This window comes from Pagrus major, chromosome 13 (assembly GCF_040436345.1).
Source record: "Pagrus major chromosome 13, Pma_NU_1.0".
In the NCBI taxonomy this organism is placed as follows: domain Eukaryota; kingdom Metazoa; phylum Chordata; class Actinopteri; order Spariformes; family Sparidae; genus Pagrus; species Pagrus major.
Genome location: NC_133227.1, coordinates 18173468 through 18193294, shown reverse-complemented (window position 1 = coordinate 18193294; position 19827 = coordinate 18173468).

Sequence of the window (19827 nt, the reverse complement as noted above, 5' to 3'; positions counted from 1 at the left end):
ATGGTCTCATCCAAACCCTGTGTAGGGATCTCCTGCTTGTGATGACCTGTATGAAGAAGAGGAAATTGAGCCAGCCGAGCCAAAGGTCTGATGTGTCAGAACCAGGCGTAGCCAACCTCAGCTCCTAAAGGAGAACTTGAAGTCTGAGGATGACTCGCCTTTTTGTCCTACCCAGTTTCCTGTCATCCCCAAGGAAATGTTTGTTCAAGTGTGTTAAATTCCAAGGAGACAGCAACCCACTGTAACTCCAGCAGTGGAGGGGTAATGCTCACTGGTTGTGCCCATGACCTCAAAGCTGCAGGATGAACCTTGTGCAGGCAGTTCTTCTGAGTTGCCTGTGGAACCTGTAGGAACGTCTCCTGACATGGGTGGACCTGAGAGGAGCCAGAGATCACTGCTGAGCCTCTCCATACTGGAGAGAACATGACAAATGGAAATCCAGCTATTGCAGAGGATGACAATGATGTATCTCCCTTACATCTAGAGGATCCTGAAAATTGAGAAGCTCCTGATAAATCCCAACGGCTGAAAAACACCCTAAACTGTGAAACAACTGACAAAGACATGGCAAGGCCCTTAACCCTTACTGCTCCAGTGGCTGACAGATCAGGTTGTGGTTGTACTGAGGAGCTTTTAGCTGTGAATAGGTAACTGTGTGAATGTGATCAGGGTGTTCATGAAAAAGAGATCTTTGCTCTCTGTGAACTACCCAAAATAAATTAAGTTTAAAAAATTAAAACATTAAATATATATATTTGTATATATATGTGTGTATTTGTATTTATACAAATACATATGTATACATATTGTTTGTATGTATACACAGTTGCAATAACATTTTTCAACCCCCACTGCAAATTAGGTTTATTGGCAAAATGTACAAACTAGCAGCTGTTTGCAATAAACAAATTAAACAAGAACAATTTAAATAGCTCAACACAACTAATATTACAAGTGGTTTCTCCAAATTCAACACAAAATGCCACTTTTAATGACTACTGCAGTCTCAAAATTACTCAACCCCTTCATGACAAGCATCTTTAGTACTGAGTAGAGCACCCTTTTGCTGTTATGACCTGCTGCAACCGTGATGCATAACCAGACACCAGCTTCTGGCAGCATTCCTGAGGAATTTTAGCCCGTTCCTCATGGGCAAAGGCCTTCAGTTCACTAATATTTTTGGGTTTGTGTGCTGCAACCGCCTTTTTCAATTCCCACCAGAGATTTTCAATGGGGTTCAAGTCAGGCGACTGTGATGGCCACTCTAGTATCTTCCAGGACTTCTTCTGAAACCAAGCCTTGGTGGACTTTGGGGTATGCTTGGGATCATTGTCCTGTTGGAAGGTCCAATGACGCCCAAACTTCAGCTTCTTCACAGACGGCATGACATTTTCTCCCAGGATTTCCTGATACTTGATTGAATCCATCTTGCCCTCCACACACTGCAGGTTTCCAGTGCTAGAGGAAGCGAAGCAGCCCAAGAGCATCACTGAGCCACCGCCATGCTTCACTGTAGGCAGGGTGTTCTTTTCAGCTTATGCTTCATTCTTCCTCCTCCAGACCGGTATGTCTGGAGGAGGAAGAATGAAGCATAAGCTGAAAAGAACACCCTGATCCATCGGCCTAAAAAGTTCCAGTTTTGTTTCATCGCTTCACAGAACAGAATCCCAAAACCTCTTTGGCTTATTTATATAGATTTGAGCAAATTGGAGCCGACTTTTCTTGTGCTTTTGGGTCAGTAGTGGTGTACGTCTTGGAGTTCGGGCATGGAGCCCTTCAGCGTTTAGTATGCGCCTTACTGTGGAAACTGAAACCTCAGTGCCTGCTGCCACCAACTCTTGCTGCAGGTCTTTTGCAGTCAGTTAAGGGTTTTTGACCACCTGCCTCCTCAGGACTCTGGTGGCAGCCGTTGATAGCTTCCTCTTCCTGCCACGTCCAGGTAGTGTAGCCACTGTTCCTTTAACTTTAAACTTGCGAACTATGCTTCCTACTGTATCTCTAGGAACATTCAGTGCCTTTGCTATCTTTTTGTATCCTTTTCCTTGTTTGTGCAAGGCAATGACCTCTTTGAACGTTTTGGACAATTCTCTTGACTCAACCATATTTCTAACATGCAATGAAACGTCACCGTCACCAGTCCAGGTATTTGAGGTGTTCTATCTCAAGCACACCTGATGCAACTAATGAAGCCCTTGATTGGTTGCATCAGGTGTGCTTGAGACCACACCTGATTTGCAAATGTGTGCTCTTATGAGGAATTCTATTAAGGGGGTTGAATATTTTTGAGACTGCAGTAGTCATTGAAAGTAGGATTTAGTGTTGAATTTGGATGAAATCCTTGTAATATTAGTTTTATTTAACTATTTAAACTGTTCTCGTGTAATTTGTTTATTGCAAACAGTTGAGAATTTTTTAATTTTACCAATAAACCTAAAATGAAATGGGGGTTATACATATATATATATATATATATATATATATATATATATATATATATATATATATACATATATATATATATATATATATATATATATATATATATATACATACATAGTTCTTCTCTTTATAGTCACTGTGTTAACAGGGAAAAAGGTCTTGGATACATCCTGCATACTGGTTATGAACAGACAGAGCAAGTCCTGGTAGAAAATGCCACAAAATAATCTTAAAACCTTGATTAATCAATCATATCAGTGCTAATAAATTGCTCTTCTATGAGAGAATGAGCTGTGAATGTGAAGGAGATAACTTCTGTTGAGTCATTAATGCCTTGAAAACTCCGGTTGGTTGTTTTGAAGATTTTCAGATTAACTTAGTGATGGCGAGCCCAGCCCAGCAATACTGTGGACAGTTGTGGATGCGGTGTGGCTTTCCGTAGGACCTGCTCACAGAGGACATCGGATTTGCTTGATTCATTCACTCTGTTCCCAGATAAGAACACTTAGACACTATTAATTCTACCCCTGTAGTAGCAGTACTCAACATTGAACACCAGGGTGGGAATTTCACGGCGGCCACATCGGCCATGGCCACCGTTGCCACACACTTTGGCCTTGATGCCCCATGAAAAAAAAAATCATCGTACGGCCACAGTGGCCTTTGTGCCCCTGCCTCCGGTACAATTTTGCTCCGTCGTCCTCGTCCAGCAACCCCCACCAGCTGCGTTTTGAGTCCGCCATGGCACAGCTCCGCCGAACAGCTGGAGTTCTGAAACCGAGGAATTCCCGCGATAATTACATAATCACGCATGACCGCAGTTATATGTATGTGTTATAAACACAACAACACGAAGTGTTCCCGACTGAAGGATTAGAAGAAGAGCGCGTATTTGTCTCTTTTTTGAGGTTTTTGTGCTGGTATCAACACGGAGTGTTTTATTTTGAAAATTAACCAGATGTCAGATGTCTCCATCATCAAGTGATGAGTCCGATTAAATTAATACACTGCATTCACTCACACTCTGTCTCTCACTGACACTGTCTCAGCCTCTCTCTCACTCTCTCACTCACACACACACACACACAAACACACACACACTCTGTTTCTAACTCTTTTATAAGATGTAATTTGAAAAAAAAAAAAGTTTTTCAATGTACTATTAACTTGATATTGATATATTTATATAAGATTTAATACATAGTATGTTTTATTGCTTTCAAGTAGTAATTCCTTTGTAAGATGTACTTTAAAAAAACTTTATTCTAATGTAACATTAACTTGATATTGGTATTAAAAAATGTTTTAATACATAATCCATGTCTTATTATAAATTAGGATGTTATGGTATCAATCTGAAAGGTAAAACCATCACATTTTACTCAATGGCCTTTGTGCCCTGTCATGTGGCCTTGGTGCCCCTAAAAAAAAAAGTGAAGGCCAAATGGCCTTGCCCCTAAAATGACGAAATTCCAACCCTGCTGAACACACTTCAGGACACAACTTGAATCTCTCAAAACACCTATCAACGAAGCATTTGAGTCCAACTCATGAGAGAGTATGCATGTATGTGCAAGTGTTTGGTTCCAGTAAATATGTATGTGCAAGTATTCAATTTTGGCCTGGGTGGCTTCTTATAGTTTACAGTATGGTTTGTTTGCACACTATGCACAATTCACATACGATTTTTTGTACAGGCTAGGCCTGTGCCTGGAGCCTTACTTCATGTGTCATGTGTGAGGAGGCAGGGGGCGAAATTTACAACGTCTTATTCAAAAGTATATATTTTTTAATATTTCCAAAAAGATTTAATAAATCACAGTAAGTATTTTATAGCTAATCTCACTGATAACCCATGCCTTACTATCATATTTACAAGGCTTTAATATATTTCATTTTCTTGAGTTTAGCAGTGGCCTCAGGCAGGGGGTGTCTGGCACAGTCAACAAAACGCTGCCTGCCTTCATAGGCTCCACCAACAGCTGGACAGCTGTGGAACTGCACAGCGGAACGCAAGCTGGAAGTGGGTCCGAGTCCGACGGCTGTGAGTTAAATAGAAGAGTGAACAAATATTTCATCGGATTTATTTTGCTTTCGAAACAGTGAAGAAGAAAACGGGAGGGGAGGATGTCTCTAAAAGAGTTGGCGGTCTCTTTTGGAGTTATGTTTCCAGCCTTCTCTCTGCCCATGAATGTGGAGCGCAGTCGGAATAAGGAGCGATTGGAGGCCAGCCTGGCTGGCTTGTATGAGCTGGAGCTGCTCAAACAGAGGCAGGAATGCCGGGTGCTTAGCGTTCTCTGCCCCGGAGACTCTCCGGAGCCCGGGTGTCCGCCTTTGGGAGCTCTACGATCGGCTAGTTGCGCCCTGGAGGCAACAAAAGGCAACATGTTGGATGACTATGGCCGCAGGTTCCAAACTGTAAGTTCTATTCGTCTTATGATGTTATTTTGCAATGAATGTGGTATAATCTATATCGTGCTAGTTTGCTGATGTAGATGATAGTTTGTTCAGCAGAAGTGTGCGCCATGGAATTTGTTTCAAAAACTTTGCACTTAAAGAGACCCATTGTGATCCTCAACACATCTTCTAGGCTGCTCGATCAGGTTCGGTCCTGTTAGAGGTGTTTTTGTTGTCAGATGTGTCCATAAATCCGCTGTAGGCAGTGGGGTGCGCTGCCGTGGGGGGTTGGATATTTTAGATTTACTTTCAATAATCCCACTGACGTTTAGCCATGTCATGTCATGGCTTTGAAACTTTTTCTTTGCTCTTTTCTTTTTGTGTCTCATCTTGGAACACTGGAGTTATCTGCATCTTCCTGTGGTAGTAACCACTGGATTAGATTGCCAAACTCTGAATGTTTGTCATCCCTTAAACCAATCATGAAATGCATTGTCACGAGGGCGCCTTAGAGGCACATATTACCATTCAAGGGCAAATTTTGGGGGAGCCTCATTACTTTTTCCATTTCATGCTTAACACAACAGAATATGCAGAAATCTCTGTCCCTTCAGTTTGGATAAATTATCACTGCAATGGGAGAAATTTTACCATGAAAACGAACATCATTGTTTTTCATGAGGAGTGCCTCACTTTTTATACTTGGTCTAGATTACGTCCAACCATTTGGGACTTAGAAGTAGATTCCAAAATCAACATCAGTGTTTCAGATCAACTGGTTTTCTATGTTTGGGGAAAAAAAGCAAAAAGTAACCTATGGTATTTTAGCTATACTACCTAAGGCCTGTTTAAAATCTGCATAACATCCCCAGAAGAGGATGCTTTAGAATATAGAAGAAAGGCTTCAGGATACAAACGGTGAATAGACAGTATATACATACATATATATGTGTGTGTATATATATATATATATATATATATATATATATATATATACACACATAGTGCTATTCTCATTTTACCGACCACTTAAAGCACAACTCAACTTAGCATTCACCCATTCACACTAGGATTGCCGCTGTGAAGACATTTTTCCACTGACTATAAACTTGTGACAATACTGGTGTTACCCGCTATACCGACTTTCTGTAAAATAAGACGTGCACTATCTCTAGAGCGCTGTGTCAATTTACTGCCAATGCAAACCAGACAGGGTGTAGATTTTTCAGCGAGGTAACCAACTCCTTTTCCCTCATTAACGTTATCAGGTTCAGTATTTGCATTGTGTTTAAGTCCGACATATTGTCAAATAGGTGCCTTTGCTTTTTGCTTTGACAACAAAGGCTCCCGTGCTAGCCAGCAGCAGCCGGTGGCAGCCTGCCTGTCCGCTCTGCCTTAAGAGCCACTTGGGCAGTGAAGAGCAGCATCCATGGAGGAGTGATCCTGATAGGAGCAGCACGACAAACCGAATTATGATGGTACTACCGAGTACCAATTCCCATTAACTCAACTGGTGCTAAATTTCGCTACCTGAGAGCGAATCTCTACAGTAATGTTATGGAGAGATAGACACAGTGAGTCATCACCCTAAAATGTAGCCATTGGCTGCACACGAAATTCCTTACCAATATGCTGTTTAGTGTACTAAAATAGTATATATTTTTTCTTTTGTGTTTTGTACTGAGGATGGACACATGGTTTAAAAGCCTGGAACTCCCCTCCAGTTAGTTAGAATTGAAGAAGCTTCTTGGATGAGAGGTGAAACTTCTTCACGAAACACTGAAACAGGTCCAGTTTCCTACGACATAGCACTGAGAATTACAATGACAGTGTGAATCCAAAACTATGGGAACTGCAAACTGACTACGAGGAAATATTACAGTATGCATTCTTTGATTTCCAAATTATATTATATTGTTTTTTTGCCTGTTAGCTCAATGCTAAACCTTCATGGGAAGTCCCATTAATGCACTAACGGGGCTCAAGAGGTCAGAACACAAACTCAAAATTCCCAATCATTTAAAAAAGACAGCCACTACTAGTAGACATGTGACATGGCAGCACACACACATATCTAGATGTTTTCTCTTATATTTATTCTGATAGTACTAGCTTGATGAGAAGAAACAGCTATACATAGCAGTTAGCTTCATAAAGTATATATTTTATTCATTCTATTGTATATTTTATTTTCCACTTTTATGAGGTCAGGTAAAGGGGTTTAAAAGGACAGTTTTCAAGATAAAATCTTTATGTGAAAAATGTTAATTTTAAGGTCCAGTGTGTAGAATATGCAGATATGGAATATAATATTGATAAGTATGTTTTAATTAGTGTATAAAAGGGTTGGAATTTCATCATTTTAGGGGCAAGGCCATTTGGCCTTCACTTTTTTTTTTTTTTAGGGGCACCAAGGCCACATGACAGGGCTCAAAGGCTATTGAGTAAAATTCGATGGTTTTACCTTTCATATTGATACCATGCCATCCTAATTTATAATAAGACATGGATTATGTATTAATCAGGCTTTCATGTGAGATCATCAATGTGATGATGAGACTCCACCTGCGTGAACCGCAAACTCACTGAAGTTCTGTTCTGGAACAGAGACTACTGTGCACTTGGGTGGCTGTAATTCAAGGCAAGCCCACTACGCTGCACTGGCGCTTTTTACATGGAACTTGGACAGGGCCAGGGGCACAAAGACCACTGTGGCCGTATAATGATTTTTTTTTCACTGGGCATCATGGCCAAAGTGTGGGGCAATAGCGTGGCCGCCGTGAAATTCCCACCCTGGTGTATAATCACCTGAGAATAAGAGTCATTGTGTTTTCATTACGTTTGAATGAGCTGTTTATATCTACATAGAGACTGGGTCCCCCTCCACAGAGGTCGCCATGTTGCACTGCCATGTTTCTACAGTAGCCCAGAACGGACAAACCTGGCACAAGTGAGGGACTTTTGTGTTTTCAAGCAGCGAGGGAGGGTGAGTGAGGGAGTGTTTCAATCTGGAACCTCACAACTAGATGCCACTAAATACTCCATATATTACACACTGGACCTTTAAAAGCTAACATTTGTGTTGTCTACAGTTATCAGGGGCTCTGTTTATTGAGGCCTAACATCTTATTTTTTAGATTATTTTGTTAATGCGGCAGGAACAGCTAAATGTAGCAGTTTACTTAAAAAATGATTCATGATATATTGTCTCTAGAAGTGTATGATTTAACTGGTTTGAACTGAAATTGTTATTGTTATTGTTATTACAAAGAAAGTACCAATAAAGGTAACGCTGGATACAGGTATCGAACCCCAGGTACCGGTATTAGACCTGGTATTGGTTCAAATGTGAACGGTACCTAATGATGATCGGCTGTTCCCGTATCACTCATAGCACTTTCCATTATCCAGGGATATGATGATGCTGTTTATGAGCCCATTGAGCATTTTATTGAACTATTTTGTTATTGCTATTGATGACGCATCTACCACCAATACATATTGCTATCATTTATAGCACAGGCCTATGCTACTCTGTGCTGCAACTCTGCTGCTGGCCCCACTGTTGCACAGAGTAGATATCTGTGGCAGTTTGTATTTGTAGCATCCGCCGTCCAACATATTTGATTAAACAAACAAAATAAAGACGATGGGGCGGTATGCCCCCCAGGTAATGTAATCAGTGTATGCCCGACGACCATGTAACACCAAGAACACTGACTACCACAGCAAGCCTTATTAACACAGACTACCGGGCCAGACTACTGGCAAAGACTACCATGCAATGCGCCATTCATATGCACTGAAACACCAATGGAAGGGCCCTCTGAGCAGTTTGGGGTTCAGTATCTTGCCCAAGGAGACTTGGACATATACACGGGCAAAACTGGCCTGCCATAAGGTTCGATTTGACCCGCCAGATGTTTCTAGTGAAGAAAAAGTTATAATGTATTTTAGAAATTATGATTAAAATGTTGTTGTTTAATTTATTGTGGGGTAAAAATGCTCTTTAAATAGGATCCATAATTTTTGGATGAAAAGTTTGGATGAAAACATTTATGTGTTTTCTAACATTTTTTATCCATCTCGAGAAACTGGAAAGAAAAACAACTAGAACATTTTTGCCTGCTGTAACAATGTATGAAGTACTACAATATGTAAGTAAGCTTGAGGACGCATTCTAACATTAAGATTTGAGTGCTGTGATGTTGTTCATGTAAACCAGTGCTTGTGAGTATCTTGCCCACTCACATGTTTTCTTCCCCGTTCCTTTATATAGACCATTGTTTAATTGGTAAATCATGACACTGGGGCATTAAGTCTGTCTGCATGGCTGCAGGGTTATTAACTGTGGACTGGGGAATACTTGAAATGACAGGAATTCCTTCTGTGAAGAATACCAGTGTTTGGAAACAACTATTACTTCATAGAGATTTCAATTGCAGTATAAAGTCTGAAAAAAGTAGAAACAAATCTAAAAGGCAATTGAAACGCATGATTCACCTATAATCATCATTGACTGAATATTTGTTTAGAGAGAATGATAGTCCTTAAATACAGCCAGACAAGCATGATACAAGACACCAGTCAGACAAACATTTTCCAAGTGACCACAAGACTTGATTGAATTGATTGGGTAAGAAGATTATTTTATATAGTCTAATAATATTAATAATAATAATCTGAACTAAGTCCTGCCAAGCTCAAATCATACCAGGAATATCCAAGGTTAAGTCATCACTGAAGATGTAAAGTATAGCTTTATAGATAAATACCATGATGTAAATATAGTTTCCTTGATATTAATGGGCAGCAAAGGAATTAAACTTGTTTGCTTTTTCCCAAGACTTAGAGTTGGATTTATAATTCTATTTTGGCCAATTAAACAAATATAGAGCAATCATGTATTTTAGCCCCAATGTGCCCAAATTTGTGAGGTTAATTCAGTTCAAACTTTATTACAGACTCTGGGTCCAGATAAAAGACAGGACATTCCATATATTACATACAAAAGCACAATAAAAGATCATGGTTTAAAGATGAAAAAAGTATATATCAGTCTTACAAAGAGACAGGAGAGATTTAGACATTAAGATGGCAAACAAATGTATAAGAGCTTTTTTGTAAAACAGCTTGGAAAGTATTGACTTTTGCTACCACAAAAAACATTTTAATTGTACTATACCATCTAGGTCTCTTAAGTAAGACTTGAATTCTCAGTAAGCTTGCTCTCTTGTAGTTTGATCACAAATAAGTGAGATTAAATCTTGCCTAAAACAGCCTTTTTTTCTTTTCCTTTACAGTATTTACTCATTTATTTTGATTATGTGTTGAGGGATAGAACTGTTTGATCCATGCCAGCTTCAAATGCTCAACCACAACTGCAGATCCTTAATTATTTCATTTCTAAGGGCAGATGCTGCTAGACCTTTTAAAGGATATATTTATCATCATGCTCTGTGTTTTTATGGTCTTGCTGTGCCTCTAAAACATCTTCACAGTACTCTCACTCTGCTTTTGTTGCAAGTTGAACTGATTGATTGTTGTGTTTCCAGTCGTGAATCTCTTATCCCCTATATTCACCATCTGTTTCTGGGTAAGGTAGCTAAGTTAAAAAAAAAGATAAATCCCTAAATTGTTTTTTTCTGAAAAGCACTGGAGTATTAACTATTCCATCAATTACTGTTATTACAATTACTGCCCTTAAATATTTCTGAGTCAAAGAACTTTCCTTCCCATAGTATTAATGACCACAATAAGTATTTATCATTATTGTACACTAATATGCCCAAGGGTAAATAATCTGATTCTTTGGAGCACAATTTTGGCACATATGTGGACACACTGTTTGATATACTGTTGGATCATTTTATCCAATTGTTGATATTACTGCATATGGCATGTGCTTTCTACCGCTTGTTGGAGATTTCCTGTGACCAATAGCTCAGTACTATTCAGCTGCTTGAACCTGTTACTTTTAGTGGTTCAGAAATGCTACATTTTTTTGTTTTTCCAGTACTAGTTCCCATAAGCATGTATGTATGTTTGTGGGTGTGTTGATAAACAGAGAGAAAAACCTCCTGTCTGTGATTCAGGAGAAAGGCATAGAAAGAATGCATGTTTTATGGGTGTACAAGAGTGAGAGTGTGTGTATTTATTTCTCGCCAGCGGTTGCTGACAGCCATGTGACAGCTAACAGCAACTGGAGAAGCAGCACAACCTTCACTGTATTGTCAAGGGACTTTAGGCATGTTGAAATGTGGACTTAAAATGTGTGTGTGTGTGTCTGTGTGCATTTGTGTTAGGATTGCATCAGGACAACTTGCAGTAGGCAAACACTGGTTTTCCTGGAGTGTGTACATTTGGTATGGTGGTGTATGTGTTTACAGTGTGTGTGTTTGTGCTCAGACATACTGAAAGTCTCCACTGGAGACCTTTAGAGCTATGTGGCAAAATTGTCCCTGAAGCTAAACACAAACATTCTCAACTGTAATGGATGTATTTTCATTTTGTGTCACACCTCACTGTGCTTGGCAAACACATCACATTACTGTAGCTACTGTTTAAGCTCATGCAGAGGTAGAGAGGTCGGACTGCGGGGCTTCATTGTGCTACCTGGTCATTTGTGAGGTCATCAGAAAAAAACAAAAAACAACTAATACTTGTTTACTTTGAGTCACAGCTGTGCAGCCTCAGGGGTGTCAAGGGAAAAATTGACCCATTACAACAAAGCCAGGATACATTAACAAAACACATCTCATGTGTCATTATTACCACTAAAATGGAGATACCTCTTCAACAAAATAGAAACATTGCAAGCTTTTATGACAAACCAATCTCATATTGCTGTAGGTCAACCCTGTCATTCATGATTTATGAATTCAAAGTAATCTTTTTTCATAAACAAGTGAAAAATCTTGTGGCTCTGATGTAACTTTTTTTTTTAACTTTTAATTTTATTTTCAGAAAACGAGATAGGTAAAAGCAATATTTTTCAACTAAATAAAATGTTGAATAAATAAAATGTTGAATTATGTGAATACCTTTATGCAGATTAATAACATTCTTATAAATTTCACAATGACTGAATATAAATATGTCCATTCCACTGAACATTGTGTATTCTGCCTCTGACAAGGTCACAAGATTACATTTACTCATCGTTTAACAACGCCAGGGTTGAAAAAAAAAATTGAGTTACAGTCATTTTTAGCTACAGTACATCACAGACAAAGAAAGAAAGAAAGAAAGAAACAAAAACAACTATTTCATATGGGGGAGTGTGAAGGATGAATCGAGGAGTCTCACCCTCGGCCTGAGGAAAGAAGCTGTTCTGTAGTTTGGTGGTATGGTATATGGTATGATATTTTTATATACTCTGCCAGATGGCAGCATGGTGAACAGGCTGTGTCTAGGGTGTCTTTTATGGCATTTTTCCACTACATCTGCTGGCCTGGCTCTACTCAGTTTAACTGGGCCCATCAGCCCAGTGCAGCAGGGATTAGCGTTTCCATTACAACATAGCTATCTGCTTGAAGGTATGTCCCATGTGTAATGGTCAGAGGAGATGCTGTAAACACTCTCAAACACTCTTCCTCCTCAGAAAAAAGCCACTAAGAAAGCTCCATTAATTTGGTGGCAAACATGTTTGATTTCCTATAAATTCTTCACAGTAAAACTCCTCTGTTAATTAGGTATTGAAAAGCTTTTATTATGAAGCATCAAAATGAAGAAATGTTGGGTTTTCCCCGAATAGCTGAAAGCAAACATGAAGAAACAGTAAAATACAGCAGATATCTCAGAGCATGAACAGGGACACTGGAGATAAACTAAACTAATAATAATAATAAATTCAACTCGTTTTTACGTAATTAAATGCTTTTAATGTGAAGCTGCAGCAGTAGGAAATGTCCGGTTTACATTGGAAGGTAATCAATACAGTGCCATACACATATTGAGCATCATGTCATGTAAAATGAGTCATGAATAATCAGTAACACCTTTTCTGCTGTGAGTAAATTTTGGCACCGCGGCATCCCTCGTGGACAGGTGACATCCACTGTCCTTAAAAAAAATAGTGGACAGAGCTACAGGTCTGTGTCTGTTTAAACATGGTTGGACGTGGCAGAATTACACACAGAGTCAGGACAGGGCTGGCCAGGGCCACACACAGCGGGCAGGATGAAGGATACGCTTCAGCTGGATAACGTTTTATTTTCTGATTCACTGCTTTGTCTGCGCTACCGCTGCTTACTCTCTTCATTCACTCTGTAGTTGCTCAACCACTGCTGTTCTCTTTCTGTGCATCCTTCATTGAGGTGGGGAGCTGGTTCCAACTTCTTATAGTGTTTTCATAAACAGCTTCTGACAAATCCTGCTGTATATGCCTCTAAATTAAGATAATAAAAAGTAGGGCTGCAGCTATCGAATATTTTAGTAATCGAGTACTCTACTGAAAATTACATCGATTAATCGAGTAATCGGATAAAACGTATTTTTGCTTCGTTAAAGAGCAATTATGAATACACAAGAGAAAATAACATATTTCACTTAATAATGAATGACCAATTGGTTTCCTTTTTTAGAATCAACTGTTTTTATTTCTTAAATTCACAAGCAAGTATTTTCTGGTCTTGAAACATTACCAAAGAGGCAACTGCTAACATAAATAAGAATAAATAAAACACAAATAAAAATAAATTAAATTAAATTACTTTCAAGATATCAAAAATAAATAAAATTAAATTACTTTCAATATATCAAAAATAAATAAAATTAAATTACTTTCAATATATCAAAAATAAATAAAATTACATTACTTTCAAGTTATCAAAAACATAAGGCATTTATAAAAAAGAAAGAAGGCAAAATAAGCCTTCATGTTGTGCATAACATGTACATAACAACTGTAAAACACAAGATGCTATTTTGGCATATAGGAGGGGAGACAAAAACAGGAACTTGGAACAAGTAAGTCCATATCAAGGCAACAGCCACCCTCTTATTTCTCTCTCTCTCTCATCTTGTGTGTGTGTGAGTGTGTGAGCAAACCTTTAAAGGAGCTCTTTATTGCAATGTAAGAAGGTAAGCATATCAACATGGTCAGGGCTGAGGCTTGCCCTCTTCTTAGAGGCAATGTTGCCAGCGGCGGAGAACAGGCGCTCTGAAGGTGTAGATGTTGCCGGAACGCACAGCAGAGTCTTCGCCAGTTGTGCCAAATGTGGATACCGCGCTGCATTGTTTTCCCACCAAGACAGTGGGTTCTCCCTCTTGGATAGGGGCCGTTCTCCGAAGTACATCAAGACCTATGGAATAAGACACACACACACACAAACACTTCATTATAAATAACTGCACTGTAATGAGTCCTGCTGATGTATCTCATCTCATATTAATAGCCAAATGTAAAAAATAATTTAGTTACCTCCTGCTGTACAGAATCATTTAACTGCTGCTCCTCATCTTGTTCTTCGTCACTTGTGGTGGAGTCTGAGTCGAGGAATGACGTAGCCCCCTTGGCCTTTGCTGCTGGTGGGGAGTCCTGTGCTGTGCTGGATGCTCCATGGTTACTTGCAGTGGGCTTCCTCACTTGCTGGCTGGCAGCAAAAGCCATGGCTCGCACTGTGTTTTGGATCTTGAATACTTCATCAGCAGGCAAGAACTTCATTTCTCGGAACCTGGGATCTAGAGCAGCAGCAAGCAGGGTGATGTTTGGAGATTCAGGAGTAAACTCAGTTAGTCCTTCCCATCGTACTGTTATCTGCTCTGCTGCATGAGTTTGGAACAACCTCACAGGTGCAGTCTCAAGTTCTGGCTCCTCTATGTTCTGCTTAAGTTTGCACACAAGATGTGGAAGTGCAGACAGTGTGACATATTGTTGTCCACTCAAGAACACTGTGGCTGATTCAAAGGGTTCAAGGACCTGGTTCAGCTCTTCAATCAGGTTCCATTGTTCAGGTTTCAGGTCCAGATAGTGTTTCCCTCTCTGGGTCACTGCAGGGTCAGAGAGTGTGGCTGTCACTGGCCACCTCTGTTCTTGTAGCCTGGACAACATGGCGTACATGCTGTTCCAACGGGTACAGACATCTTGTACCAGCATATTCTCATTAGCACCCATTTGTTTTTGCTTGTCCTTCAACTTCGTGCTCGCCAATTCACTTTTTTTAAAGTGTTCGACAAGGCATCTCGCAGCCGCAACACATTTGGAGATAGCTTGATGGATCTTCAGAGAGCTTTGCACAACTAAGTTGAGGGTGTGCCCGGCACAACGCACTGATGCCCGTCCGTGCCTTTCTTGCAAAATCTTTGCTGCTGCTACAACATTAGCGCCGTTGTCGTGGACGACAGCCTTGATTTTCTTCACTGGGATGTCAAATTTTGTTATCACCTCCTCAATCCATTGTGCAATATTTGCAGCTGTGTGTCTCTCCTCAAGGGGCATCGTTGTCAGGCAGTGGGACACCATGCGCCAATTCTCCCCTATGTAATGGCATGTCACCCCCATATAAGCCTCTGTTGCAATGCTCGTCCAGATATCAGTGGTGAGTGCAATGCACTCAGTCTCTTGCAGCGCCTGCTTCATCTTCGCTTTGACATCCTCGTACTTTTTCTCCATCTCTTTTGTGAAGAATGTTCTTGATGGAAGCTCGTACTTCGGATGGAAAGTTGCAACCATTGCTTTAAAACCACTGTCCTCTACCATACTCAGTGGGCGCATGTCTTTGACTAACATGTTTAAAATGCTCTTTGTTAGCTCAGCTGCTTGCTCAGGGCCACAGAATGGTGCTTTACAGATAAATTTGTCCATCCGAGACTGTGATGATTTACTGGAAAAAAGAAGAGAAATAATAATTAGTTAAATGATATTACTATGACTAAATGACTTAATACAGTAGGTTCATGGCTGTGCATTTATGAATTTACATCAGCTGACTAGGAATACTTTTTTTTTTTTTTTTAAAGATTTTGAGTTTTTGCAGTGTCCACAATTAAGACAACTACTGTATTGGAACACAATAACCACACACATAATCAATAGAGTGAGGCACACTGTGACCAGTGACCAGCTACTTAGTAGTTGACTAAATTTTAAAACTGCTTAATTAACTTTGTCATGTTTTTATTTCCATCTAGACTTATCAGCGCTGTCCTTTTAAATTTTAAATTTTAAATCAACCCTCTATGAAGTCATGTCGTCACGCTCGTAATAAACTAACCACAAACTTGACAGTAGTCAGTCATAATTAACAAAAACCTAGCCCTCTGCAAGGCTGGCGTTTATGTTCGTAAAATACATTAACGTTGATCACACTGATTTGCTACGTTAATATTACCTTGTCTCCGGTCCTCCGCTCGAGTCCGGGTGTTTTCTGCGGAGATGCTGCAACATAGAAGACGTGCTGTTGTGGTATGCAAGGGCCGTGTTACAACGAATGCACGTCACGGTGTTCTCCTTTCTTTTCAGTCGGAAATGCTCCCACACTTTCGACATTTTCTGTCTTTTTTTATCGCCTTTTTCTTCTGTTTCATCGTCGCTATTTCTCCTCGCCTCTGCCATTTTCCCGCTCCCTCAGTCAAACACCCGTACGTCCGCTTCCTCCTCCTCCTCCTTTCTTCCCCGGCCTTCCCTTGCGTAGGTGACGTAAGCACGTTGTGCCACATTGAAAGTAGTCCGTGCGGCCGCTTGAACTACAATTAAATTGACGATTCCTCGAGGCAGAAAAAAATCCTCGGACCATTTTTTGTAATCGAGGTACTCGAATTACTCGAGGAATCGTTTCAGCCCTAATAAAAAGCATCATCTTCCACCTATATGCTCATATCTTCCAAGAAGTCTTCCAACAGTTTGTCACTGTTAATGCTGTCACATCAGCGAACTTCTGTTTGTGTGGGTAGGGGAGAGCATCAGCAAGTGCTGCAACCTACGTAATTGCCTTTACTAATGGCTGAGTGTCCTTTTTAAAAACCTGGAAGAAAATGAGGATAAGCCCGCACATTAATTATGCATAGCTTGAAGCTTAAATCAAATTTAAATGTGAGTTATATAAAAATTCACCCCTTGTACAGTTGTCATGAACAGGGACATTTTTATGGACTGTAAACATGTTTATTTCTGCTGTAAAGTTAGGCATTTTAACATGGTGTTTTATGGGGATCACCTAAAGCGGCTGTTTCAGGAACTGCAGTTTTTGGCACTTTGTTGGCTCACTTTTTCAGCAATGGAGGTTGCTTCTTTGTTAAATTGCTGTCTCATCTCTCTGCTAAGCTGCAGGTCAGGATGAGCTACACACAAATGCCGAGTAGAGCAGACAGAACTGCTTTGACTAAGCTAATCAGTTTCCATCCTACCAACATTTCTACATGCACAATTTACATGCACAGAGCACATAGAGAACCATGGTTGCTATGTTAACTTCCAATTACAATTTGAATAGCACAAGAATATATCCTATTTTCTTAACAGACATACATACATAAATTTCCCTATAGCATTACACAATGCTTTGGTTAAGGGAAATTAAAAAATGCCAACTCAGTCCCTCCCTCTTGTTTGAGTTATACACCTACTTTTCATAGGCTATAACTACTGCACATTCCTCCACACATAAACCATCAAACAACTCATATAATCTCAGGGTATTGTGGGAATCAGGCTCCTTTGAACCATCCAAAGGCCTGAATTTGTTCCTTAAATCTTGACATTCACAGTGATCAAATACTTGTGTGCATATAAACAGACTGTGTGCCACTTTTGTTTGTGTATGGCAACAGAAAGACAACATGTGACGATCTGGTATTTTTACAGTGTAAAGGAGGCCAGTAATGGTTTAAATTATTAATCTGAAATAAAGAAAGCTCTTGTGGAGACTGCAGGGGAATTCTTTGTCTTCAGTCTCTGTTTTTACTCTTTTGAAACATTACTCCCGTTAATCCATATTTCCTGTCTCTGTCCCCCTGGTTTATTTCCCTCCTTCTCTTTCTCTCCCACACACGTGGTTTATTTATTTATCTGCTCATATGTTTCAAATGGGCATATGTCTTGATTTATGTTTCAAATTTTAGTCTGGGGAGAGTTCAGCAAAGCACATATTTGTGTCACGCCTTAATTCTTGTCCATGTCAGGCTGAATGAAAGTCAGAGGCTTCATTCAAAGTGGTGGTGATAATACTGGTTGCGGGTGATGTGTCTTCACTATGAAAACATGTTGCTATCTCACGTGAGGATGCTGACTGCCCGCTGGAAGTGGATGCTAACTGCCCGCTGGAGGTGGATGCTGACTGAGCTGACATGACCAAAAAAGAAACATGGCATGACATGTCACAAGGCATATTATATATATTGTTTTGAGTGCAATACATATGCAGTTATAATCAATCAAGTGGAATACTGAATTTACAGTTACCTTTATCAGCATTTGGAAGTGGCACGTTATTCTCTTTTGCTGCTGGTGCCAGAAACTTCAGCAATGATCCTGAGGAAAGATAATAAAGTGATACTTATAACACAGTAACATGTTATTAACGTCATTTTAAAATGCTTACACACATTAGAATTCTTCAAATTCAACTTTTGAATGTTCTTCTTGGGCATACCTTTCTTTTCATTGTTTACTATTTACATTTCATTTGATAGGGACAATGTAATTTAACATAGCTCCAAGAGGAACAGAGGAACTAATTTATGTGCTGGAGTATGCACTGTGGCTACTTAGGTTTTTACATTTACAGCATGATGAAAATATACAGTTTTCAGTAGGCCTATCATTATATCATTAACCACTAGGTCCACTCTACAGATATGGAAAATACAATAAAATATATTCATCACATCCCGCATAGCACAATAATTTACACCAATACACTTTAGTCATTTAGAGTTCACTTGTCAACATTTCTTTGCATCTTAATTTCATAACGTCGTAGCTTGAGAGTTAGCTCGGTCAGACACAGCTTTCATCAGTCACTAGGCTAACATTACAGAAAAATGATTAGTTAGTTAACGTTAACTTATTTCCCCTACAAATCACTCTGGTGTCCTATAAAACGACAGGTAAAATGTTACTCTAGAAATGGCAGAGACCATGTTTATTTCGGTAGCAATGCCCCAGACCAAGTTAACTTCTAGTTTCTACTTTCTTTTAGCCTGCTAGCTAACAAGTCGACTGTACTGTAAGGTTTGTCAGCCCTCGGAGGCCCCCTAGGGGCCCAGGGCTGTTGACAAGTGGCGCCCCTGCTAGTCACTAGTTTCAAAGTAATGAATACATGGAGCCTTCCCCTGAAATGAAATGAACAACACTCTCAGAGTGTTGTTCATTTCAGGGCAAGGCTTCATGTTATCGCAGGAGCATCAAGCCACAATCAACATTATTCTTGTCAGCCAAACAGACTATCCCCAAAGCCAAGTTTGACATTGTGTTCGAAAGAGAGAGGACAGAGAAACAGAAAGGAGAGAGAAAAGAAAGGTCAGGCAAGCCAGGGTGCCTGTATTTTGGTGGATGTCAGATCATTGGTTATGTGACTCTCTCCCTTCTGTTTCTTTCCCAGCAACTTAATCTGCTTTCTTTGTCAACAGTGATTTAAAGTCACCCAAAAAATCAGACCTCTTGTTTAGGATTTTTTCAATGAAAGCATCCCTCTCTCCGTTGACCATATTTGATTGACAGTAGACAGAAGGGGAATAGCGAGGGCAGATTGTCCACTAGGTCATTGATTCTGGATGGTGTTGTTCTCTCGGATGGATGTCATTGTAAACAAACTTTATGAGTGGATTATTACATAGTGTTGTCTGGGATGCAGTCAAAGCAGCACTTCAGAGTTTGATCAACTTGACTTTATAGCTCAAGGTTTCAGTGGCACTGAAGGTGTCTACATGTGTGCATGCACACGACTGTGCATGTATGCATGACTGTGTATCTAAGACATTATTGTGCATGTGAGCATGCACTCATATGAGTGAAACAAGCAACCATTGAGCCAGTGTGGGCAGTAGCTG